The sequence below is a fragment of the Odocoileus virginianus genome, chromosome 23, assembly GCF_023699985.2.
Source record: "Odocoileus virginianus isolate 20LAN1187 ecotype Illinois chromosome 23, Ovbor_1.2, whole genome shotgun sequence".
Classification (NCBI taxonomy): domain Eukaryota; kingdom Metazoa; phylum Chordata; class Mammalia; order Artiodactyla; family Cervidae; genus Odocoileus; species Odocoileus virginianus.
In genome coordinates this window covers 51,848,756-51,876,238 of record NC_069696.1, presented here as the reverse complement: position 1 = coordinate 51,876,238, position 27,483 = coordinate 51,848,756, and the positions used below count along the sequence as shown (strand labels likewise).

At 38.5% G+C, this 27,483-nt stretch overlaps 2 long non-coding RNA genes across 8 annotated transcripts in view; one reads left to right on the top strand and one right to left on the bottom strand.

Annotated features, from left to right (window-relative positions):
• Positions 1 to 241: 241 nt before the first annotated feature.
• Positions 242 to 27,483, top strand: part of LOC110134553 (uncharacterized) — a 102,454-nt gene continuing 75,212 nt past the window's right edge. For 6 of the 7 annotated variants that reach the window (XR_011483069.1, XR_011483064.1, XR_011483066.1 and 3 more), the window contains exons 1-2: positions 242 to 325; positions 571 to 719. This is a non-coding gene — a long non-coding RNA (uncharacterized lncRNA). Of the gene's footprint in view, positions 326 to 570; positions 720 to 3,051; positions 3,143 to 27,483 lie in introns of those variants that run through there. The other variant, XR_011483065.1, reaches the window with a different exon arrangement.
• On the bottom strand, positions 3,041 to 27,079 carry LOC110134554 (uncharacterized). The gene is made up of 3 exons (XR_002313116.2): positions 26,930 to 27,079; positions 25,404 to 25,483; positions 3,041 to 3,129 (listed from the first exon to the last, which is right to left on the bottom strand). It is a non-coding gene; the product is annotated as an uncharacterized lncRNA (long non-coding RNA).

Genomic DNA, 27,483 nt, shown 5'->3' with positions numbered 1-27,483 from the left:
AAGATAGTTGCTTCAAATTCAGCATTTCCATAATACTAGTAAAAAGTCCTTCTTTGTAAAAGGTACAGGGTCAGTTCCTGCCACAGAGCTCATCTGCATCATCTCTGTTTCTCTCTCGTGGGTGAGGAGAGGACCTTTGCATTTGACCAAAAAGCACTAGTAAATAAGGAGTTAAAATGAAGGCAGGCTCACTGGTTTGCTGAGATCTGTCAGAGTCTGACTGGCTGGCTACATATCTGTCTCTGGAACAATAGGTACCTGTATTCTGCACGGACTGCTGGGCAGCGCTGACACTCTGGAGAAGGTCTGCCTCCTCACTCTCCTGGTGAGAATCTCCAATGACAGTTCCACTTTTCAGTGGAGGAGAAAAAAATATCTGTCTGCTCTCCTGATGGAGGGCAGAGCTTTGATCATTTTTATTCAGGCTTGTCTTGGCCGGAGGTTTCAGGTTCTTAGTCTCAAGTCAGCAGTCTCTCTCTCTCTCTCTCTCTCTCTCTCTCACACACACACACACAAGCACACACATCCACTCCCCCCCTCTCTCTTACTCTCTCTCATTTCCCCTCATAGGTTGTATGAAGGCAGATGAGTGCCACAGCTGTAACTGAGGCATACGGCAATAAACACAGTGGAGCCAATTTCTACGCTGGCGAGAGAGGGGGCATCAGAGTTGACAACAATGACAAGGACCCAAGGACCGTCCTTCTGACAAGTTTCAGGTAAGAAAATATTTATGCCCCGATTCTGGCATTTTGCATCCTTGTGGCTGAGAGAGACATTGAGCTAGAAAGCAGGAGTCTCGATAGGGAAATATTTGTCTGAGAGTATCTTCTGCTGGCACTTGCCTGCAAACCTGTGTTCTCAGAGCTTTGTGTTACTAGAATCATCGGAGGTGAGGTGTGAGCGGGGCTGGGCAGAAGGGTGAGTTGCTTTTTAATGTCTGTCTGGTGACATTTATCGTGCTGTTTAAATTCATATCTGGAAAAAATGCTGTTTGATGATAGTTAGCAATGTTTTGGGTAACATAGAACATATGGCCATGTAGAATTCAAGGATGCTCTCTCATTCTTAATTTGTAATTATTTTTACACTCAACTGTACTGAGGTCAGAGAGTTTTAAAAATTAATGAGATTCCCTGTGGAGTTCAAACAGTAATGCCTACGTGAGCTGTTACAGAAAGATAGGATTATGCGGGTATATTTTTAACATAGATTTAACTGTCTTTTTTGAATGTACTCCATTTGAAATATTTGAATTGTACAGTAGTTTATGGAAGCTTAAGTATTTAGAGATTTTAGTCCTTAATTTTTGTTGTTGTTGTTGTTAATGATCTGGAGAAATTTTGTCAAAATTAGACTGTGGAAGATGAATATTTTCTGTGGAGTTACTACTAAAACTTAACAGATATTATTGTTATGACAATGGAGAATACCTTATACTTTCGAGGAAATGACAAATAATGAATGAGACAGATGCTAAGGAAATCTGCAAATTGCTTTCATCTTAAGTAATAGAAAAAAATTCAGGAGATGGGGTAAAAACTGCTGGCAGGAACAAAGAAGCGAGTGTATACAGAGATGAGAATTCTTTGTCACAAAAATGAATCCAGGGCATGGATTTAGGAGGTTAAGTGATTTCTACATTCTTGGTGCCCCACAAAATGGGTGAGTCCAGGCATTTAAAAATGTACCGAAAACTTTCATTTCCCACAATTTAAAAACATTGTTTGTGTTCCTGATACAACACATTGTTTAAAAGAGGGGAATTGGAAAGCAGTCTGAGTATACAGTAATCGGGGCTAAAGATGCTTTTTATCCCAAGTTCCCCATTTACAAGCCCCATTCTGAGCTTCCTGTGATATATTGTTATGTAAATACTGAGCAGCCAGGGAAAGCAGTGCTATGGAGATTCAATTTACTTTGAAAGTTGTTCATTATAGCAGGGATGAATGTTATTTATTTGATGTGATTCAAAGGCTGGAAATGACTTTTTCATTGTGGCGCCTTTTGTAATGGGTGCAGGGTGATCTAATCTTTTTAATTTTGGCTTTCACACCAGTGGAGATGAAAAGAGATCTGAACTCATTTATCGGTTGCTAGGTCCTTCTAGAGACCCAAGTCCTGTTCTTGGTTGCTATGGCCAGTCTGACCTCAATCTCTGTGGTTTTGGGGACTTAAGCCGTCTTTTTTTTTTTTTTTTTTTTTTTTTATTGAGGAGCATGTACCTTGATTTATGTCCAAAATTGTGGCTGAACGTCTTTGTCTGCAAGTGATAGATGGTGGCGAACCATTCATCAGTTCTTACAAGTAAACACTGCTGTCCCACTAAAAATATGTTTTGTTCTGAGTTAATGGTATGGAACAGGGCAGCCTCCACACTCAGCTATCTTTTATTGTGGAGGGGCCTCGGAAACTTGGAGCAAAGTGGAGGAAATTGGCATTCATTTTCTTGTCTGTTAGCATTTCATTCCTGATTCAGATGATGCGGCTGTAGGTGGATGGAGGATGAGAGGGTAAACCTTCCATTTCTTTACTTTCTCTTTAGTTGGGGCTGCTTATGAAACAGGCCTTCTTCAGATGCCAGGATTCTGCTGGGGCACTAAGAAGTCAGGAGTAGTTTCTACAATGGGGTTGGCCTCCGCTTGGCAACTGCCAGCAAGAGCTGAGGCATAGACAGGCGGGTGTGCTGCGACGGGCTGCCTTCATCTTCATGCCGGCTGTTTGAGGGAAAGTTGTATCCACTATTGGTGGCTCCTAGGAACATTCTGCCTCCATGCTTACTTAATGGGCCCCCGACGCCCTTGCATTCTAGAACCTTGTTAAAAGGAGCCTTGGTGATTAAAGAGGCTGTGGAGTATACAGCCCGTGCTTAGCAGATGAACCTGCGTGCATTTCCCCGTTTCCTTAAAAACTGATTAATTGATGCTGCGGGGAGCACACGGTCTGCTAATAAGATGATGATAACAAAAAGGAAAGGCTTATAACTGCCGTCCGATTCCTTCCAAGAGAGATTGCGGCTTTGTAGCGTAGTTTTCTCTTTTAATAGTGATCTGCTAATGGTTTTTATTCTAAATCGGCCAACACTGAGTGTCTCCAGGAAAAATGGGTTCCATAAGAAGTGGCATCCTCCTGGAATGGAAAGGTAAAAATTAAACATTTTTTAAAGTGCAATTTTCAAACCGTTTCCGTGTACTTCTTACCAGTAACATTAGAAAGCTGCTTTCTAAATGAGTGTTTAAAATTTAAACCCTTGGTCTAAACATAAAAGGTTTAAAGAAGAAACTATCTTAGGGAATTTTATTGTTAGTCATTTGCTAAAGATTGCCTAGGTTTTATTAACAAAAAACAGTCAGACACTTTGTATGTTTACTTTCAGCCTTGAGAATAAGTAGATTTTTATATTTTAGATAAAATGGTCATTTTGAGGATCAATTAAAATAATCTTTATCTGTTTTATGTATACTTTATTTCTAGAACTGGTTAGAGAAAACAGAATTTGGTGATATGGATGGTCTCTTCCAGCTTAAAAATTCTTCAAAGTGTGTTAGTTTTCTGAAAATACACACAAGGATGCCTTTACTAGTGTAATTGGACTAATTCAACTAATGTTTAGCTCTTTAGTTGAACAGCAATTAAAAGTTCTATGTTCTGCTGTACAGGCAATAATTTTGGTGGAGGTAATTTAAGAAAAATTGATTTTTGAAGATATTTTTACTTAACTGCTACTTTAGCGCTTTAATAAGAGTGAGGTTTTGCAAAGCTTAATTGTGGCTTCTTAACTTGGGTTTCTTACTTAGGTCTTCTTGAAGGTAATGCATTGTATGAGTGGTTAATTTCACGAGGAATATTGAATTCCAGGTATCTGAAGGCAAGTATTCCCCGGGATGTGGTATGTATGTATGTGTGTATATGGACATATTTTAATATAAAATGTCTTATAAATTTGACATTGTGTTTTGCTTTACTGTTATTTCAAAAGATTTAAGTAAATGTCAAATAGCGCTCAATTTCCTGAGATGATTAAATTCAGTCTCTGAAGAATCTGGGGAACAGGCCTGTAATGACATTTTGATGACTTTCATTTTAAGGTGTAATAGAAATTGAGTAAAATATTTTAATAGCTATTGTCTAATATCTCATTCAAATACAATGTTTTTATTGCTCATTCTAGCTTACAATTTTCTGGTGATAATAACATTGGCTGGTGATTGTTTCTTACATAGAAATCATTTTATCCTTACGTAGAAGTATTTTAGAAATGTCTTCATGAATTTATCTCAGCTGAAGCAATTGTACTAAACTCTTGAGACAAAATAGTATTTCCCGATTCCTCCCATTTTATTTTGGTACTTCCTTAAAATATTTAGGTGTATCTTAAAGGTACATATTAAATATTAAATATTACATATGATAGTTTGTGGTTTAAAGAGGAAAAAACAATCATTCATATAAGTCAGGGAAGGCTGAGAAAAGAGAAGGAATAAATATTGTTACTAGCCACTATCACAAAATTGGTTTGATTTTTCTTCCAGATATCATGTATTTTTTAAAAATTTTAAATGGGCTAATAAATAAAAACTATGCATAAAATACACAGTTACTATATCTCTTTATTGAATAGGTAAGTGCAGATATATAAACAGATATATATATTGATTGCACCTAATGTTACCAGAAACATCTTTGCACCTCAATTCTTTCAGGAGATGTAGACACAAGTTAAGTTATGCATATGGCTTTTAAAGAAATATTTTGAGAACTGGAGTTGTGACACATTAGATCAATTTTATGTTAAGTCAAAATGAAATCCTTAAATCAGTTTTTCTGTGTATGTTACACAAAGCCATTAGCTTTCAAATTGCATTGTTCTAAATGCTAATTAGAAAAAAATTATGTAATTTAACTTGATTGTAGTGAATAAAGTCAGAATATAATATTATTGCTGAATTAACATGCCATAAGTACATTTTTTTAAATGAAAATAAAGTTATGCTCTAGTATGAGATTATTATCCTCTTCTAATGTGTTTATTGAATTTTCCCAAGTTTGGTTTCTTCTTGTAATTAATATTCCTTTCCACACACCAGCATTGCAGGGTTATTGGTTCCTCTTAGTTGCTTTCTGCCTCCTATAGTTTTGGGTTTTGTATTTTTGGTATAATATTATTCTGTCACCTAGAAAGTTGTGTTGACTTTGAAGGTATTCGTCTGAGTTTGGGGTAAAAAAAAAAAGTAAAACACCAAACTTGTTTTATTAGAAATTGTGTATAAAGTGCTGAAAGATTTGAGTTGGCCTTGGGATGTTGTCCAAGGGGTTGATTTTAGGATATAGGATTTTCCTAGTAGTGGCAAGTTACTTGTATAATTCAATAAAATCTTTCCTTCAGCTACATGAGTTTATTTTCCACAAAATAGTTTGCCAGGCGACAAACCTCAAATTACACTGACCATCAGCAGGAAATTTTATTATAGAGAAAGAACTGGGAAGGGAGGGGGCCTTTTAGACAGCTAACGGGTTTGCCCCAACTTACCATCCAAGCATGGTGGCAAGGACACATGGTAAGGTTTAATCTATTGATTAATAACCTCTGAGATCCAACAGCAGATTTTAATTTGCACAGCCAACAGTTGGATATTTTTGTTTAAATGGTATCAGGATGATTTGAGAAAATAAAAGTTTTTCTAAAAAGCCAAATTTCATACTCTAGTACTAATAATTAACTGAAACATTTAAAATTTGTTCAGATTTTAAAATGTGAAAATTGTAATTTACTTAATGGTGTTTATAATTTTTTAATAAAAAATGGCCTATATAAACTCATAGTGACCCCAATTCCTTCTAAAGGCTTTGGACTTTATGATCTTACACCATATAGTAAACAGAACCTTTTTCCATTTTTAATTATGTCTCTAAGCCATTATTTGTATTCTTAATGGTGTTTGGCATTATTTAATCATAATGATTCATAAATCCTTGAATTTCCTACATTTTTCTGACAATTGAGTTTACAGTCCAAAAGTAAAGACTAAAGTATACCATAAGGCTAGGAGGAGTGTCCTTGGAGAAAGGAAGACAAGGTGGCTTACCATGGTCAGGAACATATGGTGTATAGTTAACTATCACAATCTCAAGGATTTTAACATAATTTATTACAGACATCTTTAAAAGTATTGGATTCTTAGGAAATGTTTGAAGACAAATTCAGTTTGCTAGAAGTTTGAAACATAGGTATCTAGTAAGTTATACCAATATCTTTCCATAATGATTTAGAAAACATTCATTCATTCATTCCACCAACACTGATTCAGGGCCTACCCTGTATCAGACACTGTCTTTGTAGTTCTTAATTTAATATTCTCCATTGATTCAATATTCATTATTTGCCTGATTTTGCAGATGATAGCAGGCTCACCAGTTATTCATACATCATCAATCAATCACATCACAATCCATATCATTTTGGAACTTGTATTTCTCTTGCCTCTTCTTTAGATGGCTTAAAGTAAATTCTAGGCATATATACCAGTTTAGAAGAATATATTGGCAAAACAGTCACAGTGAGTTTTAATAAGCTGTCTTATTGATATTCAGGCCCATGATGCAGCAAACAAGTTGGTTTTATTGCTTTTTATGCTTCCTTCCAATGCCTCTGATTCTATTTTAAGGGACCTCTAATTCTAATTATTAGTGGCTAACGTTTCTTTTCCATTTGCCTGTCAATTTCTTAAGCTCTTTACCTTTGTTCTTTCCATTACATTATGAGAAAGGTGGCGTCACTGACCCTCCTTGCAGATGAGGAAAATGAGGCTTTAAGAAGTAACTGCCTGGGTGTCACCAAGCTAGTAAGCAGCCAAGATGACTTAAACCCCAGGTCTTTCAGCCTCTATTCATTCTTCTAGTCACTAGGCAAATATTACTGAGCATTTATGATGGCCTTGGCTACTCAAGATGTTTAGAAAACAGAAGTGTCTGTAACAGGCAAACCTCTGCGTTAGAACAGATACCCACAAGCACCTTGATACTTCCATTATGTTACTTTCCTTTGCATCTATGGATTCCCCAGAACCAACTCCTTCAGAAATCTCACCATTTGGCTTCAGTCTTTTTTTTTTTTCTTTTTTGATTGTATTATTGTCTATTTCTAGCCAGGAATTTTCTACACTGGAGGGTTGATCTGCTCATTGCCCCCACAAAGTTTGCCTTGCATTTTCTCTGATCATTTCTGCACCTGAAACACTTCCTGCTGCTTTCTCAATGCCTCCCATCCGTCAATGTCTGGGTCAAAGCCCATGGTTGCTACGAAGCCTGTCTTAGAAATGAAATCCTAAAATTCTTTTTCTGTGCTGATCATTTGACATGTGGCATTTGTAATAAGTAAAGTGACTTGTGGCTGGGCAACATCTCACATATTTCCTGTGTCCCAGTCACTTCACTGTTTATAGATATGCCCAACTGACATGTTGGCAAAGAATTCAGAGAATCCTCAGTAAAATCAGAAAGTAGAAAAGCTGAGAGTGGAAGGTTTGGAAGCAGGGGCCCCACTGCCCACTACAGTGCCTGGCATAGATCATACAGCTAATATACCTTTGAGGTGGGGAAATAGAGAAGAGAGACCAAAGGAGAGAGAGATGGACAGCAGACAGAAAGCTCACAGGGAAAAAACAAAATAATATTTCCAAATTTATAGCCCAGGGCATTCAAAGAACTTTAAATATTTAATCAGGATTGGGGATCCTGTTAAGGGTTATATAGCTATACACAATAATCTTTACTTTCATATATTTTTGCTTCTTCTGAGAATGAACTGTCACTTGTTTCAATATATATCCATGAGATACATAATGAACTTTCTGATGTTTCTAAGAGACGATACAACTGTGTCCAGTTTGTACATGTTTTCATCACTATTAAGGCCCACAATACTGAAGTTGCTGGCCCTGCCTTTTGTTCCCCACCCCCGCCCCACCACAAAACAGCCAGTCTCTTAACCAACATGAAGCTTTATTAGTTAATAGTTCTTGTTGGAATTTTTTTAGCAAAATTCAAATTCAGCATTCAAAATCCTCGCACAAATCTCTTATATCAACAAGCAGCTCTCGTGGTTAATCTTATTTATGTCTTTACTCAATTGTATTAAAAAATGTAGCCTTGAACTCTCAAGGAAAGGATTTATGTCTGTACTTTTATGGATTCTCAAACTCAACTGCTTAAGTTAGGAAGTTTACTTCATGGGAAAATACAGGTGGATATTTCTTAAAGCAGCTACTTCATCTGACCTCTGCCATGGAGCTGTTTTACTGACTATAAGAGTCATGACTTGTGGACATAGATATGAATATAGGGCTTACTTCAAGAAGGTGTTACTAATACCTGGCACATACATAACACGTACTAATTTTCTTGGGTGAAGCGAGTTGGAAAGGTGGCACCCTGAGCCAGTGAACACGATAGCCGATGTGTACCCTCTAATTTATGTGGAGGTCCTCTGCTGAAGCAGCCCCATTCTTTGGGCATCCCTACATACTAATTGAGATAAGTGAGGGTGCAGCTTGGGCCATGAGGCTTTTAGCTTTATCCTGCTTTTAAGAAAGAAGAAACATTTCTGCAGTTGGTATTGTAATAGTAGCAGCTGAACTGTCAGTAAGAGTTCCAAATATGAAACTGTTCCAAAGGCTTATCTGCTTATCTCATGCTGTGCTGCTGTTGGTAAAATGCAGAGGATGAGCTTGCCTCCCTTTTAACCCTAACTTTCTTCGGTCCCTTCATTTTGACACTAATTTCAGGCATGAACCTTGGCACTCAGCTACAATGTGTAATTGTTGGTATCCCGCTGCCACCTGGGTGTACAATGGAGAACAATATTTAGTCCCTGTGATTTGCCCGAAGAACACACCACATGCAGTTGGAAAGGGAAATATTTAATCACCCAGTTTTCTCCATGCAGTTTCAATCAGTTGAATCCTTTGAAGGTTTTATTTTCTCTAAGTTAACTGGTTGTTTGGTTACCGCTCAGGTAAAACCTTTAGATCACTCTTGAACTTGGACTGTGTAAATTTGGGGATGTTATATATCAGTCTGAGTGGACAAAGAGAAATTTTTAAATATGTTAAGAATTCATTTTGGTCAATTTGGTCAAGAGTTTTTTAGAAAAGTTCCTTGAGTCCTCTGTTTCATTGTTGGCTGTGGACTTAATATGTAAAATGCTCTAAGTGACACATGAATAATACCATTCCATTTTTAGGCATATTGTGTGATGATGCTGTTGATCTTTAGAGGAAATTCCATTTGGTGACATTTACAAAAATAGTTTCATGTTAGCAGCTTTTAATTTTAATTTTTTAAAAATAACAAGAATGGTATAACTTGCAAGTGACAAGAAAGTCACCCAAGAGGTATGTATAATTACATAATGGAAATATGAAACCTTGTCAGCCACGTGATGTTGTGCTTATTTGCAGTCCAGGGAAATAGTTTTGACAAGTAGAAAAAATGGTATAAAATGGAATTATCTGTGTAAACAAGCAGTGTGTCATCTTAAAGATCGAGATCTGTGTTTTTTTAATTTTTAGGGCTAGTGCTTTCAAAGTGCTAGCAAGATTTGAGTCCAGAGTTTAGTTTTCATTGTACTGTAGCCCTGCAAATTCAGTGCAATGCAATGCAATCCAATATGTTTCAATTCACCTCGTTGCTTATTGAATTTCTAATATTTATGAACATTTTAGCCTCCTCTAGACAGTTATCTCTTTAAATTTTTATTTAAATACATTAAATGCATTTATTAATACATGTATTAAATACATTAATGCATGTATTAAGTAAATACATTAGGGAATATCAGTACATATGGTGAAGAATTTGTGATTCTTTACTGCAAACAAAATATTTTTAAAGTTTGAGATTTCTACTGGTTTAGGGCATTTTATTTTTCCTATTCCAGGTTGAGTGAAAGTTGGTATAACATATGATCTTCCTAACTAAATCAGTCTCTCTTTTACTCAATAATCATAATTATGTCATAAATTTGGGAAGAATTCAAATCATTTATTTACTCAATTATTCAATTGGCTTTTCCCCCCTTAATTATCTTGTCTGACCAGTGTTGCTAAAGGCACTGTAGAGGATTTTATAAAAGGAGAAAATATAATCTTTCTCTCATCAACTATAGTATAATTGGAGAGAGAAAAAGAACTCTAAAGAACTAATTGGATAATATAATAAAATTACACCTAGTTATCATGCTTCAGTACTGTGAAGGGAGAAACTATTTTCTCATAGGTGGAAAACAGTATTAACTATCAAATATAGCTTTTGGATTCAGAAGATTGCTTCAGATTATTTGTTGCAAGAACAATAATGAGAACATTTAGAATAAAGGCTAACTTCTTGAAAATAGATTTTACATCTTTTAATTGATTTCATCAGCAAAAAATTTTCCTTTCATTAAGATTTTAAAATATCAAGTGTGTTGCATGGTTAGTCAATTAATTCAACTGTCCAAAACTTTTAAATGCATTACTTTAATCAATTATTTATAATAGAATATGTGCGTGGGGATTGGTGAAGTTTACCATTGCCTTATTTGAACTTCATGATATTCTTCCGAAATTTGGACAGACATGTAAATTGAAGTTTTTTTTTTTTTTTTTTTTAATACTTTAACTTCCTTGCTATCATGAGAAGACAGGCTAACATAATCTCTAAAATGGAAAACTTTTCAAAGCTGTCTTTAACAGTATCCCTGGTTGTTTAAAGCCCTGCCCATAGTTTTGCTCTCTTAACAGAAATATTACACCCATTCACCCACAATAAAATAAAAACACTATTCCAAATAAAATCTAACATTAAGCAAAGAGCTTAGGGATATGTTCAATTTTAGTTTGTATCTGGAATATAAATTTTTAAGATTGTAAGAAAAACCAACAGTTTTGCTTGCATATTGATTCTCATCTTCCAAAGCCAAAGACTAGTCACTCAAAAAATTTTAAAACTTAACAAGCCTTGAAATGTTTACCCTTAGTTACATTGAGAACTGTGTTGAGAAACCCAGTAATAATTATTCTTTTATCTTGAGGAGTATATATCTTGTAGACATAGAGAGAAGAACCTTGACCTTTTCTGTTTTCTCAGGAAAGGAAAGAATTGGGGAAGAAAAAAATGCACTCCAATCCCAGCAGAACGCCCTGTGGACAGGGTGTGGCAGCCGCCAAGCCGGGGAAGGCACATGTCCTGTTCTAAGGGTTTCAGGGAGGGTAGCAAAGAGCTGTTTCTCCTGGGGATCCTAGTGTGTGAATGGACTTACAGACACTCATCATGGGGCACATCAGACAGAAGGACACTTAATGAGACCCACTTGGAGAGTAGACAGGAGCACCCTCTCTAGAATGCAGCAGTTCTCGGTTCTCGGCGTCTTTGGGAAGCAGGGCTCACCATCGACCTGTCTAAGCAGGTAAGGAGAGCAGAGACAGGACACGCCCCCTGTGACTTACAAATTCCTTCACTGCCCAAGTGAGGAACTCCTCTCACTGCTGTCTGCTCGGAGCTGTATTTCATCTTGATAGCTGTTTGCAGTAGAAACTTTTGAACTCCATGCAATGTAAAGTTATGGTTGAAAAATTCCTCAGTAGAATTTCTCTCTATTTCTCTCAGGACAATTTGGAACATGAAGATTAGAGAAGATTAGAGCCTTAGAGACAGTCTATCTAGTTTAAAACTATTCATTTGGGCTCACACCATTTGAAGAAAAATGAAACAAATAAAAAAAAAACCCTTGAGAAGGTCAAAGAATTCTACATCCGGGAATACGGAAAATGGTTAAATTTGTGAACCGGAAGAAATAAGAGAAAGTGTTTAGGAAGAAAGAGATCAAATTTGTGCTGAGTTAGAGATTAGAGATTCACTGTTCTCAGTTTCATTTTCACTTGCTGGATCCTGATGTCTTACTGTCTTCTCCAGATGTAATTTTAGCATCACACTTCTCAAAGTAAATACGTTTGAGTGCGGACATTCTCACCTTGTTCATTCTTTCAGGGCTTGGCATGCCTCTTTGGTCCATCTCCAGCAGGATCACACTTAATTTAACTTCGGCACAGCTTGCTCATCATCATACAATTCTTTCCCCCAATAAAGTAGCCAAGGTGTTTTGATGGATGATGCTTCTAAGGGCAAACGCCACATTTTATGTTTCGTTTGGAAATATGAAAAGGCGAAATTGAAATTAGAGTGTCCGATCCATGTCGAGCACAGAACCTTTTTCCTTACACCTGCAGTGAATCCACATCTTTCCAGTAATCTATGAGTATCAGATTTTTCAGGTTTATGTTCATTTTTTAGGCTATATTGACTGGCCATGGTTTTGGTCCTTTTTACTTTTGAGTTTAGAGCTCCATGATTTGAGGACCTTGAATAGTTTCTGAGAGTCTAATATTCCAGTGTTTGAATATACATTTTGGAAGAAAGGTGTATTAGAATGCAGGCTTCCTAAACTAATCATCAGGATGACATGTAGAGGATCTTATCAGCTGATATCTCCTCTTCTTGTTCACTTCAGGGCTCTAAGTTAAGCAGCAGCCTTTGTGGCAGGAAGGGTAGAGACTTTGGAAGCAAATCAAATTAGATCCAATCCCAGACCTGCTGTAACCTTGGACCAATTGTTTAGCATCTTTGAAACACCATTTCTTCCTCTGCAAAATAAGGATTATAACACCCACTGGTGTTTCTTGGCCATTTCCCTCATTCCAGATATCATACCCACATGCCTATAAGGCAAGTACTATTATTATCCACAGTTTCCAAATTACCACACTGAGCTTGGAGAGGTAAAGAAAACCTACTTAAGCATACATGGTTGTTAAGTACTGGGGCCTCTTTTTGGTTCTTTTATTTCTGTAGAATTTGTTTTTAGGAAAGAACTTGCAGGATCAAAAGGTAGGCACAAAATAAATTTAGTTAATTTTCAAAAATATCATTTAGTTTCAAGTGCTTGACTCTGAGAAGCAGTGTTAAGGCTGTAATTTATATTTTGCCGCGTTGCGGACTGAGGCTGTTTGAGAGTGGCTCTGTAAGTGGCCGTGGAGGGCTATATGCTATGAGAGCTGCTTTATGCTTTTCTTCTTGAAGATGGTGACAGTGCTTCTCATTCTGATGAGCACAACTCCTTCTCAGTAAAGATTCTGGATAAATGGCTGTTGCATGGAATTGAATGCCAGTCTACAAGGTAATTGTTGTGCCTCAGAGGAAGAGTGGATGCCATTTCCAGAAGAGCTTGACATTCTCAGGGAGGAGTTTTGTAGCCTTGAAGAATTTTATATGTGTGATTTTTATGACCCTTGATAAAGAAAAAAATGAGTATTATTTACTAGAAATTTCAAGCTTTCATTCTGTTGTGGCTTCATCTGCTGCACGTTTCTCATTCAAAAGACACTTCTAACTTCAGCTTCTTCTCCTACTTCACCTGCAGGCCCTTGAAGTCTGTGGGAAGCCCAGGTGTGTGTAGAAACACGGAAATGGCACAGTCTCTTTGGTTGAGAATAACATGCCAGTTTTCTTTCCTTGCTTTTGTGTGCTCTCTGGAGCTCACCCATGCATGATGTTCCAGTTGACTTCAAAGACAAGTCTGTGGTTGGATTAACTCCACAGGACTGGGAGCAAGGTTTAAAAAAAAAAAAAAAAAACAGGCTTAGTGCTTTCCAAGCTCACCGAGGCGCTGACAGAGCTCTGTGGTTACTAAGACCACATAGCTTGTGGTTCATTATGTCCTCCTGGAGGAACAGGCAAATTGGCATACTAGTTTCTAGATTATTCTCACTATTAAAGTTGTGTTTTAAATGATGATTGGACAGTACCAGAAAGGGTTGACTTACAACTATATAATACTTGCACTTGGGAGCTTGGTGTCTAATAAAGGACATACAGATATAATACTTTTGGAGTGGGAAAATACCACTGAAGTTATGAACGTATAGGACATGCAAATCATAGGGTAATTTTAAGTGTTGAAAAAAGGGATGGTGTAGTGAGTGGTATGTGCTTGAGAAATTACAATGAAGGTGTGTTTGCTTTCCAGACATTGCCAGCAAAGATAGACTTCTTACAGAAGGCTAAAGTCAGAAATTGCTGAGGGAAAAAGGGGAGAAGACTGAATGAGTTGAAGCCATCATCACAAAGTTGGGACACACTTTGGGAGAAGGCCTAGGAATGAAAGAGTAATGAGTAGGTGAGTGGGCATCAAGATGGCTTGCTGGAGAAGAATATGGCCGACTAGAGAGGGTGAAGAGACAGGGCAGAGTGAGATGCTGCTATGGACTGTGAAGCTAGGAGAGCCTATGTAATAAAGTGTCCACAGGAAACTTTGCCTATGCAGGAAGTAGAAGTGATGGGCTTCAGGGAAAATAGGGAAGCAGCCCTAGCAGTTCTATGTATTGACCATAGGCTTGTTTGTGAAATTTGAAAGTTGTGTAAAGGTAGATGAAGAGTTTTAATTTTCAGAAATCAGAGGACCAGGTCAAAGAGGCCATAATAATTCAGGCAAGTGACTGCCAGGTTCTAGACTGGGTCTGTAGATGTGATGTGAAATAAAAGGGGGAAAATTTAGTAGACATGAGTTTGAGCAAGCTCTGGGAGTTGGTGATGGACAGGGAAGCCTGGTGTGCTGCAGTCCATGGGGTTGCAAAGAGTAGGACATGACTGAGCAACTGAACTGAAGGAAATAATCTTACAAAGTAACATTAATGAATCCCAATACCACTGAAGGTGCACTCAGAAACAGTGAAGGACAGAAAGGAATTAAAAAGTGTTCAAAGATTTTGCTTATTTGATGGAAAAATTACAAGTAGGGCGAGACTAAGTGAGGGTACATAATAAATTCCAGAAAGAGGACCCAACATACTCACTGCATGTTTTTTCCTTCTGTCTCTGAAATGAAGAAGAAAGAGACTTAAGGCTATTTCTTTGCACTCTGATTTATCCCATTTTAGATCCAGGATCACCACCAAGTATTAACATATACTCACATATTGAGCGCTAAAACATTTTTTTATTCCCCAGCTCCCACACACCAGAGTTTTCTGAGGTCCTCTCATCCGGCATTGTCTAGGGAGACATGACAGAGAGAAACTGCAGCCTGTGTGGTAACCAAAGGCACAGCCTCTGTATTACTGAACCTCAGATTGAGTCTTGACTGTGGTTATGTTCTAGTGAATAGAGCTGAAAGAGAAACGAATCATTTGTCTCCAGAAATTGTCATTCTGACTCTGCCTTTGGAGACGCTGGCATGTGTACTGTGGCTGGAACAATCCTGCTTTAATTTGTCATCAAACACTTGATATTGGACTTTGAAAGCAAAGAAAAATATTGTATGATTCAGATGAGCTTTTCATTAAAAAAAAAAAAGACTATGTGTATAAACTCTCTTTTCTAATTCTTACCAGTAGGTATTTCTCTCCCACGATATATGCCATAATTTAATGACCTTGGAACTGTTGATTTACTTCAGAACATATTTGATGTGATTTCCTAAATCTTAGAAAATGTAGCAGGAGTTTTGGTCATAATTTTCTTTTACCTGAAATTCTGGATGAGGAAACCATCAGATTTAAGTGCCTTATTTCATAGTTAAAATGAAGACTGAACTTAGAGGGAGGACTTGCATAAGGTCACAGGTCTAGGTGGTGACAAAGCCAGGAGAATCTCAATTCTATTTACATCCAGATGAGCCTCTATTTATCCTGTGCTGGCCTTTCCCAGTGTAGGAGACTCTAAACTGTAGAAAACCAACGGCACGTATATTTGCCATCAACCAACAAAGCAGATCTTATTTTCTGTGTCTCATAATGTGCCTGCACATCTATCACAAAAGCATTATGATGAAGTATTATCACTCTAGTAATAACTGACAGGGCTTAAATAGGAGTTAAGAAAGAGATTTTTTAAAACAGTAATTATTTAAGAAAAAAAATCTGTTCTCTGATTTCTTCAGGAAATATCATAAAAGAATTGTGGATCTGCCTCTATCTTATTTCATGCTTGCTTGCTAAAGAACCTTCAATCCCAGGACTAGGGTTGATTGCCCAGAAAGTTTCTCCATGTGAATGTAGTAGAACGAAAAGGACGGTTGGAAGAGAAAAGGGAATGGGGTGGAACGGACATTGATGGAGCCACAGCTGAGTTTCCTGTGGTCTGGGCTGGCACTCAGGCATCTAAGATGACTGAGGTCATCTGTTCAAGTGTACCCCTGTATTTTTCCTGTCTGAAACGTCCTTTCCTTTGCCCTGTCCATCTTCATTCCCATCTCTCTACTCCCCATCTTATTCAGACCTCTTGAAAATGTGACCTGTATGTGCTTTGCTCTTGGTCTTGTCTCTACTTTACAGTTCCCAGCATCTAAACCTGCTTTAACTTCACAGTCGAGCTAAGGATTCTTGGATTGCTACATCCCATAGGTTTTGAGATCTTTCATGAATCTCTGAATTTCTTTCCCCCTCAAAGTTCCCTACTACCCTGGCTTCTATGGTGCCATTCCCATCAGATCATCTTATTGTTCCTTCTCTGTCTCTTTCATGGCCTTCTCTTCTTTTTCTTCCCCAAGGTTCATCCTCAGCCCATTACTTTTCTCACCTACCACGCTTTCCTTTTATACTCTTATTTACTGCCATGATTTACAGTTACTCAGAAATTGTAAATGTAATTTGAATTTCCTTACTGCAATTCAGACTTGAATATCCAACTGTCTGCCCTGTCCATTGGGAGCCCTCCAACCAAACATGTGTAAACAAACCTCCTCATTGTTCCTGTAACCTGGTTTTTCCATCTGCATTCTCTGCATAGTCTTGTTTCCACAAGACTTCTGTCTACTCATTCACCCAAACTACAGACCCCAGAGTCATTTTGGCTTCTCATTTCCCATCTCTGTTGCTTTTCAAATCAAACCCACTACCAGGACCTGCTCACCTTCCATCCTAGATACTTCTTAAATCTGACTGTACTGACCATCCTTATTACCACTGTTGCAGGCCAGACCTGCCGCCACTTGCTGTGGTTTATCTCTTGCTTGGGCATCTGTGCTGTTTACTGACTTTTCTTCCACCAGCCTTGGCACCATCATATCCATACAACCCAAAGTCAACCTGCTACTTGCAAGTTTAAAACCTTCCCATGTTTTCCTGCCATGCTGTATAAAGCCCCAAATAGTCGCATCTTAAACTCTATTCATAAATGTGCCATTTCCTGCCTCTTGAAAGTCTTATCTCTAACGATTTCCTGTTTTAAACTTTGCTCTCAAGAAGCACACCATAGCTGCAAATTCTTCATATAAACCACATCATTGCTTCGCTTTCACAGACTCCTCGGCCTCTCAGTCACTTCTCACTCCCCTACCCCAGCCCTCCCCCTAATCTTCCTTCCACAAATACAAGTGTGTTGCCTCCTCCAACAATCTTCTCTTTACATGTCTTGTCACCCTCCACCTGTCTATTCTTATCAGTACCTTGTGCATATGCCAGTCATTGAATTAACTCTGATTTTCTAATTTGTATTTTTGTGAGCTGTACAGTCCACCAGTAGCTGTGAACAACTTGTTAGTTACTTCCTTCCTTCAACTAAATTCAAATGTTCTTTGGATAAGAATTCAGTACAGAAGCAGTTGGCCTCACTGCTGGCAACTAAGTCAGGAAGGTGAACTTTTAAATATGTATGTGTGTGTGTATATCCTTGTATATGCATTGTGACTTTAATTTAATTTTACTTTCCTTCTGAACAGTACCTGAGTACACATATACAAGTATCTTTAACCTCTCTCCCAGCATCCATACCTTACTTACATTTTACTCCCCCAGAAAAGCTGAAATTTAAAGGCTAAGTTATTGACGTGCACGGAATACCACAATTCATCTAGAAGAGTCACAAGAGTCAGTTATGATGTCAGAGCAAGTACTTTGCAGGTTTATTTATCCACGTTTAGATATACATAGTTTTTGTACCAATAAGTAGCACATTGAGCTTTGCTGTCCCCAAAATACGACAAATGTGATTTTCTCAGGGAGAAGAGTAAGGTTTATTTTTTGTTAATGAAATGCCAGACAAGCCCAGCCAACTTGCGGGGCATAATTAAACTGGAGCATCTTTGGCAGTTAGCTATGTAGCTCCATCCATGCAAATGTTTTGCAAAAATTTATCTTAAGCAATTTTTTTTTTTTGCCAGATTCTTTTCAGGATAAAGTTGGGACATTCAGGAATTGGGGCAGTTCTCAAAGCATTATAAACATGTCTAAAGACTGGTTAAATAAGCTCCATTATTGTCCTAATTATTCAACTCTAGCCTTTCTTCCTCCTCCCCACTACAGACACCAGAAATTTAACACTTGGCCCATATGGGTGTGAATGAAGTGGCAAAGTTGAGATTTAAAAACTTTGCTTGTAAAGTCACTCCAATTTTAATTCATATTCTCTCTACCTATGTTTTACAATGCTACTTATTCACTGTAGCTTTTTGTTCTTCCTAGTATGAGAGAGAAAGCACATATCCCTTAAGAATTCACTCTTAGGAATGTCCTACAGGAATAGATTTCCTAAAAGAACACACCAAAGACTTCTGTCAGTCCAGTGGATAAGACTCTCTGCTCCCAGTGCAGGAGACACAGGTTTGAACCCCAGTCAGGGAACTAAGATCCTGCCTGCACACTCAATGTAGCCAAAAAATACACACACACACACACACACACACACACACACACACCCAAGTGGAAAATAGACAAATAAATACATTCTGTTTTATAAGCACATGGTCGGATTTTAATTAACTTACTCTTTGTTCTAGCTAGTCACCACTTCTGTTGTGAATACATAACACAGATATTATGTTTATGTAATACATAAACAGATGAGCATGCGTGCCTTCCAGTGAAATTTTGCTCAAAGAGGGGGCAAGTGAGATTTGGCCCAGTGGTCCTAGTTTACAAACTTCCCATTTAACCCATTGCTTCTGTTAGTAGCTCTTTTATTTTGATTTTCAAAGTGTGGACATAAATATTAATGTTCACTCCTCCAATGAGTAAGATTTTAGGTTATATTAAAGACACACACGTGAATGCTTCAAAGGTTAGAAAAGATGGATTTTTAAGATCTTTACTATATTTGAAGTTATTGCTTGTACAATTGTAAGTTTCTTGAGGAGAGTGAATAGAGGATAATTTGTCTTCTGCTGTCTCCTTGACCAAAGTGCCTGGTTCATGGTAGAGGCGTATTTTCAAACGAATGATTAGGGCCAACTTGTAGATCAAATTGGTCATATTGTAGACAATATGTTAGACCCAGTTTTTAAGACTCTTAGTTCTTTGTGTTCTGTTCTGTCAAAGGATCCTAGCTTAGCTGCACTGGTGATGGGATAAAGAACTGTGCCCTTGGAGGTGGGGAAGCTGTGTGTGCTACCTGGGCCGTGTTCTAAAGCTTGCGGGTGCACATGCATAGGTTTGTAATAAGTAGGGTACAACTTTTACTCTAGTGCCTTAAATCTATCCCGTTACAAACAAGAAGGAAACCCTTTTAGCTGTGAGTGTGGGCTGACAAGCATGATGGGTTTACTACTATTTTCGATTCCTTAGATTTGAGGTTATCGTGGGCATGGTGTCTTGGGTGAAGCTTTGAAAGCTCCTGTGATGGCTAAATGCCAGAAAAGGTGCTTACATCAATCAAAAATAGCTCTTCTGCAGAACTCAGTTACCACCATGGAGTAGTAGGCTCAATTATAAAAGACATGTATATATATATATGTATATACATGTATATACATATATATATAGGGGTTTCTCTGATGGCTGAAATAGTAAATAATCTGCCTGCAATGTGGAAGACCTGGTTCAATCCCTGGGTCAGGAGGATCCCCTGGATTAATCATTCCATGCTAGCTGAAATATCCCTCATTCTTGTTTATGAGGGTATTGTCCATTATAAAACCACTTCATAGTTTTCTCCCCCTGCCCCCCGCCCCACAATAAGCGCTGTGAAGTGCTTACAGCAGTATTCCAAAGATGCTTGTGTTAATTACTTAAAAGAGATAAAATAGTCCTCATGGTAGGGAAATGAATATATACTTTTATTCATCTAGTTTTACTTTCAATTGGTTCATGGATGATTGTTGATAGCCTTGTGCCAAAGGTGTCCTATAAGATATTTTTCTGAGACTATTTGCATTTATAATTATACCACTATAAGGGCCCATGCCTGCATTTGCACATACATGCACATAAGCAGATTTATTAATTTCAAGGAGACAGTTCAGATGGTCAAGCTCAGAGCAGGGATCATGATGACATGTATCTGCCCTTTGTGACAATGGTGTGCTAATAGTGTGCAGACTTCGAGCCTCAGAATATTCTACAATCCTACAATAATAGCTCCATGCTTTTAGCCATATTGAAAAAGAGCATCTTTAGCCCTTTATGAAAGTGAAAGTGAAAGTCGCTCAGTCATGTCTGACTCTTTGCGACCCCAGTGACTATACAGTCTGTGGAATTCTCCAGAATACTGGAGTGGGTAGCCTTTCCCTTCTCCAGGGGATGGATCTCCCCAACCTAGGGATCAAACCCAGGTCTCCCACATTGCAGGCAGATTCTTTACCAGCCGAGCCACAAGGGAAGCCCTTTGCACCTTACTCTTCAGAGACAGTTATTTTTACAATTTCCAAATTCACCTGCACCTCTGTTCTCCACGAGATCTCCCCATCTCTTCCAGCTATGCCAGACTGCGCCAAAACAGGAGAAAACAAGAAGAGACTATGTATGTCATTCATGTCAGCTGAGAGATAAGCTGAGAAAGCAAAAATTGTATGACGGAGGAATAAACTGGACCATCATTTGAAAAAAAATTCTTCTCTTTCAAGCTATATATAACTTATCCTTTGTAAACTGAGTGAGATTATTAATAGTAATAATTACAGTAACAACTTTCCTGCCATTCCTCTATGTCAGTAACTTCAAAGTCCTCCTCAAACTTGAACTCATTTCATCTTTTTGACAGTCTCATCCATTAGTCAGGACAGAGCTTATTATTTTCTCTCTGCTTCCCACCTCTGCAGTTACTTCCTGCTGCTCTTTGCAAACCTGATGCACCAGATTCAGAGAAGTAGAACTTCTGCCTTGAACACCTAGAAGTCATTATGCTTGGGCAGCATGCTTGGGCTATGTTAGAACATTTCTGCTGTGGTTAGCATCGCCTTAGAGCACAGATCACTAAAAAGCTCAGGTCAGGTAACTTAGTATTGCTGAAGTGATGCTACTTTTTTGAAATAGAGACAAATGACAGTATAAAAAATGGATAGCGTGACTTAATTCTTAAAATTTTATTCTCAGTTATATCACAGAGTGATTTCAATTCCTACCATTTCTCCAGTAAATTAGCCACTGATAATCATAATTATGACCCTTAGGTGCAATGTGACAATGAAATGTCTCCTGAATTATTAAAAGAGTGTTAATTTATGTCTATGTATGTCATTTTGAGGATTTTACTGCATTATCATTTTTTGAAAATTGGTCACCTGTACATATGATATATATGTAAGATTAAATTTTAGTAATGGTAATATTTTTTAGAAGAAAGCCATATTCCTAGTGTTGAATAAACATGATTATATTTTATGTGGATTTGTCCACTAGATTTCTGTTTGGTGTCCATGACATATTTGCTCATTAGATCTAGGTTGTTATTTGAGAAGAAATAATGCCAAGCATTTGTATGAGGCTTTATTATGAACCAATGCTTTCATTGCCATATACACTGCCCAATTTATTATGTAAGCTTCAAGAGGTATTATTACCAACATTTTATAAAGTAAGCCTCAGGGAGTATGTGTGGTTTGCTCAAAGCCACATGGCTAATAAGTGGTAGAGAGGAAACCCAATCCCATCTGTTCAAGTCAAGAATTTTTTCCATCAAACCCACAGCCATCTCAGAAACTGGTCTCCCAGAATTGTGGCAGGAGTTTCAGCCAGCATTGGCCTCTCTACTCGTAAACCCATCTGGCAGAGTTCTTTTCCTAGAGCTTGTCAGAGGAGTTAATATCAACCAACAGATCCAAGATTCAGAAAACTTGTTGTAATCCCGATTATCAGTGAAAAGGGATAATGTCCCCAATATTAGATTGCATTCCATCCACCTGGAGAGGTGCATAGAATGCAGCATTTCGCAGAGAGATGCCTTTATTTATCCAACAATACAACCAAGACTGTGATAAAGCGGGACCCTTTGTAATAGCTTTTTACCATATATGAGAATAGTCAGCTTTGAAAGGAACTGGAGATGTGGGCATTCTCCATTTACCCTGGATACAAAACAGATTTTCTGCTTTTGATGAAAAGAACAGGCAGTGCCCATTCTAAGGACAGAGTAGGAAATGAGAGCTCTGAGCGCAAGGTTTTATCATCACCTCCTGGTTTTATTTTTTCCAGTCTAGTCAGAATGCTGCTTTGAAACAAGCTGCCCTGACATTAAAAAGTGACATAGAAAAGTCACTGCCTTGAACTTGCTCATATGAAAAGTGGTACAAGAAGGTGAGGGTCACCTCAGAGGCAGAAGTGCCTTCCCCGTTAATAATTACCCATAAGGAACAAGCAGTGTTTGGGAGGCAGGGCTGAACTCAGAGAAATAGAAATCTGAAACATTAGGGCGGACCTCTGCTTGTCCATGAGACATGACTGATGCTGAATGCAAATTTCCAACTAGAATAAAACTCATAACAAAGCTTTCTGCACTCATTCATCCTGGAACAGTAAAGAGCATGGTCTCGTATTTACTAAGCCATTTCTAATTATTTCTGACAAGTCAAATACACTGAGGACATAAAGAAGAGAAGATTGGGGAGGGGGGTTATGTGATGTCAGTCTTCAAAGAATTGAACAAGTGGCCCTAGAAATGAGGCCCCATTTCCTTAAGGCTGACACTACCACCTAATACACCCACAGAGAAAATACTGAAAGGAATCTTGTCAATATTCAAGGACTAGTGTAATTTTGAACAATCAGGCATAATGGCAAGATCAAGCTTGATGTCATGCTGTACGGCTTGTCATTTTGTGAAATTATAAAACTTGTGAATGAAAGAGAAGGAGAAATATTTAACTGTGGAGTAGAGGTAAGGAGATGAATACAGGAAGCCTGAGATTCCAGTTCTATCTCATCTGACCTTACTGATAGGCAGGTTATTCCACTGAGTCAAAATAGTAGAAATGAAACAACCAAAGTTTCCAAAGAAAATAATTTCTAGTTTCACCACAGATAAAGATAAGTGTTGTATTTGGAACATCTGAGATATGTTGTCTCCTTAAAATTTATGATCAGAATTAATTCACATTCATCCCACTAAGAACCAAATCACCTGGGTTTAATCTGTGTGAGCAATCATGAAAAAAAGGGTAATGAGAAATGACAGCAGGTCCACAGAGTGGTCAGTGAGGACCACTCGGCAGATCTGAGTTTCTCTTCTCCTTTTTTTTTTTCTTTTGTAACTTCCCATTTGGTGTTGGGAAATCAGTGTCATTGGTTGATGTTTGCACATGACAAGAAACAAGTGACATGCTTTCTAAAATCACTCCGGTTAAAGGATTTAAGTTACCTTAGTGAAAAGTGGAAGTACTAGTTGCTTCAATCATGTCTGCCTCTTTGTGACCCCATGGACTGTATAGTCCACCAGGCTATTCTGTCCATGGAATTCTCCAGGCAAGAATACTGGAGTGGGTAGCCATTCCCTTTCTCCAGGGGATCTTTCTGACTCTGGGATGGAACTGGGGTCTCTGGTATTACAGGCAGATTCTTTACCATCTGAACCACCAGGGAAGCGTTCAGCTCAGTTCAGTTCAGTTCAGTTGCTCAGTCGTGTCCAACTCTTTGCGACCCCATGAATCGCAGCACGCCAGGCCTCCCTGTCCATCACTGACTCCTAGAGTTTACTCAAACACATGTCCATCGAGTCGGTGATACCATCCAGCCATCTCATCCTCTGTCGTCCCCTTCTCCTCCTGCCCCCAACCCCTCCCAAGATCAGGGTTTTTTCAAATGAGTCAGCTCTTCACATGAGGTGGCCAAAGTATTGAAGCTTCAGCTTCAGCATCAGTCCTTCTAATGAACACCCAGGACTGATCTCCTTTAGGATGGACTGGTAGGATCTCCTTGCAGTCCGAGGGACTCTCAAGAGTCTTCTCCAACACCACAGTTCAAAAGCATCAATTCTTCAGCACTCAGCTTTCTTCACAGTCCAACTCTCACATCCATACATGACCACTGGAAAAACAATAGCCTTAAGTAGATGGACCTTTGTTGGCAAAGTAATGTCTCTGCTTTTTAATATGCTATCTAGGTTGATCATAACTTTCCTTCCAAGGAGTAAGCCTCTTTTAATTTCATGGCTGCAGCCCTAAATAGCCTTAAATGAGACCTAAATATATGGCGATGAGGAAAAATAACACTGCTACAAGAAAATGAGAATTTTATTTGTGAAGGATAATTTTGTGCCTGGCACATCACTCCATTGATTTAATTATGCTTGCAGATAGAAAGCCTGAGCGTGGGCTAACCTTCCCATGGCGTTGCTGAGACAGTCCATTTCTTTGCTCCGGATGGCTCAGCATTTCAAGTGAGAAACCAAACTGTGCTCTTTGGCTTCTCGCCACCCGTGTTCTCCACGTCCTCTGGCTGCGGAACACCAGGTAGGACACCTCCTCACACCTCTGTCATTCGTGTAGATAATTCCCAGCTGAGGCGGCTGACCTGTCTTGCCAGTAGAAGACAGTTGTTTCCAGGACTCCATCTTCCTCAGAATAATTGAGTTGCTATCAGGAAATGTACTTCTGTAACACTTCAGCCACCTTCTTCTACCTTCATGAGTTCTAATCCTAGAATTGCCCCGACTCCATGATCTTTTAGGCTGATGGCTTTCTGGGATGCACCATCATTATCTGGAGAACTGGAGACTGATTATTGCTAAAACTTCCTTTCAGAATGAAAGGTTTGTGTGTTTGCAGGTCTGAGCCTTTTGGAGGTTGACGGTGGTAAGCTTCCAGAGGCGCACATGTAGGATCAAAGTGAACACCTTGTGTATTTGTCTTACCATGCCTCTTTCTGTCTCTTTATGCCAGATGAGACTACACTCTGATCCCTTTATTCGAAATTTTAATTCTTGACTAGCTTTTTACATCAATGCTTGCTTCTCCTCAGGATTGTCAGAGAGCACCTATCCCATGTGTGGGGCACTGGGAAACGAGACAAGTGCTCCCCACCCCACACCCTGCTCACTGCCAGCCCCTTGGGAATCAGCAAGTGGTTCTCAAGGCCCATGGTCCCTAGAACAAAAAAGGATAGTCACTGTATCCTGGGAATATCCAGTGCATCCTGGGAATATCCAGGTGAAAGTGTGAGCTTTACCTCAAATAGCTTCTCTGTAGTTCTCTTTGGGGGCCTCCAGTCTTCTTGTTCTCTCTCTGGTGACCGTGTCCATTTTAGAACTGAAAGAAGAAAAGGTTCCAATCTGTTCCTTTTTCTTTGTATAATTCACAGAAGAGCCCGATGCTAGTGGGCATTCTGCGAGTCATCTTCTTCTAGTGCTTACATTACTCTCTCTTCGATGGAAATTTCTATTTCGGGCTCCTAAGTAGCCATTTCTAAGTCTCCCTTTGACCTGAAAGAGTCAGGGCTTAAGCATAAGCCTAAGTTTTTAGAATCTAAAGAAAAGAAGGGAGCAGAGAAGGAAAAGATAAGTGGGGAGTGTGGACACTTCCTGCTGCTGTTGTTAAAGTTGCATCTTTGTTGTCTGCGTCAGTGTCTCTTCAGTAATTCTGTGCAAAAATATGAATTGTGATATAAAAGACAAACAATTAAGCAAGTCATCCTTTTGTGCTACTTAAAAGTGAACCATATAGAAAAGCCTACTGGCTCTTGAAGTTAGTTTCTGACAAAATTTTAAGCTCTGATGATTTTTTCATATTCTGTAATTTGTCTGTGCTTTCACCAAATAGAGGGGAATGAAATTATTTGTGGAGCTATGTCACGGTGAATTTTAAAAACCAAATTGTCCCTGGGTTGAAAGAATTGCCTGTGACCACAACCAATATTCCTAAAATCTATATTAATGCTTTTACACTGAAATGGTAAAACTTTTGATGGTACGTGCTTAGTTGCAGCTCAAGTCTAATCTATACAAACTAAATGTAATAATAACAAGACTATATATATATTTTTTGAGTGCTTGCTACATGCCATGCACTAGGTTAAGCATTTTATGGGGATTAGTTCATTTAATCCTCATAACCCTCAGTGGTAATACCGTTTTTATTCCCATTTTATAGATGAGGAAATTAGGTTGCTGAGAGATATTAGTAAATAGCTCATGCAACTTGTCAAAAGTAGTACTGTTAGGAATTGACCTCAGGAGGCCTGATTCCATTAGACTACAATTAGGTACCTGCTCTACTGAAAGTCCCCATTCAATCATTTTCCATTCTTGCAGTTCCTTTTATGATTTGATATATATTTTGTGTTCTGTGAACATCTTCCAGAATTTAAGTTTTAAAGGAGTAAATAGTATCCCGAATGATGATCAGTGAGAATCCATTTTGCTCCGAGGTACATTGAACTTGTTCTGACAGAAGGAGATGCTGGCTCCATAGAGACAAAAATGCCCCAAGAAGAAGTGGATAAATGAGCCTGGGGCTCATTCATACCACGTTTAGATATGAATCTCGATACATAATGACATTGGTTTGGTGGCTGTGGCCGGGCAAGGACAGGAAAATCAGTGTCACATGACTCTGAAGCCAGACTGCCTGGATTCAAATCCTTCCATTTTCAAATCCTATCAATTTCTGACCCAGAGTGAGTTCTGGCTCTGGAGTGAGTTCCTTGCTGCCTCTGTGACTGTTTCCTTATCTGTAAAGAGAGATAATAGCACCCACCTGACAGAGTTGTTCTAGGGATTAAATGAGTTCATGTCTATAAGGTATTTAGAACAGTGTCTGGCACACAGTAAGTACCAAGTGTGTTTGTTGTTTCATCATCATCATCACCACCATTGTCATCATGATATCTTCGTCACCACCGTCATCATGATGTCACCATCACCACCGTCGTCATGACGTCATTGTCATCATGACACGATCAACATCATGAGGTGCTCAGACACGGTGTGGCAAAAATATCAACAGTGGTTTTATATTTAGACATTCTTAGGGCTTTTGTGTGGCAAAAGATACCAGATTCAATTTATCTTAGACAGACTTGGCTATGTAAAGTGAATCTTAGATCATCTAGATTTATTTTGGTTTTAGAATGAGTGCTAGTTTAGAAGTTAGCCAACAAATGTCTTTTCATGACTCGGTCTGGAGGTGGGATTTTGCTCCCAGCCAAGGGGACCTTAGCATCTAACTCGAATGATTATTAAATGGAGAGACTAACCCCAAACCTAAAAATCTGAAGATAGGAGTAGCAAAAAAAGGGGGGGGGGATAATT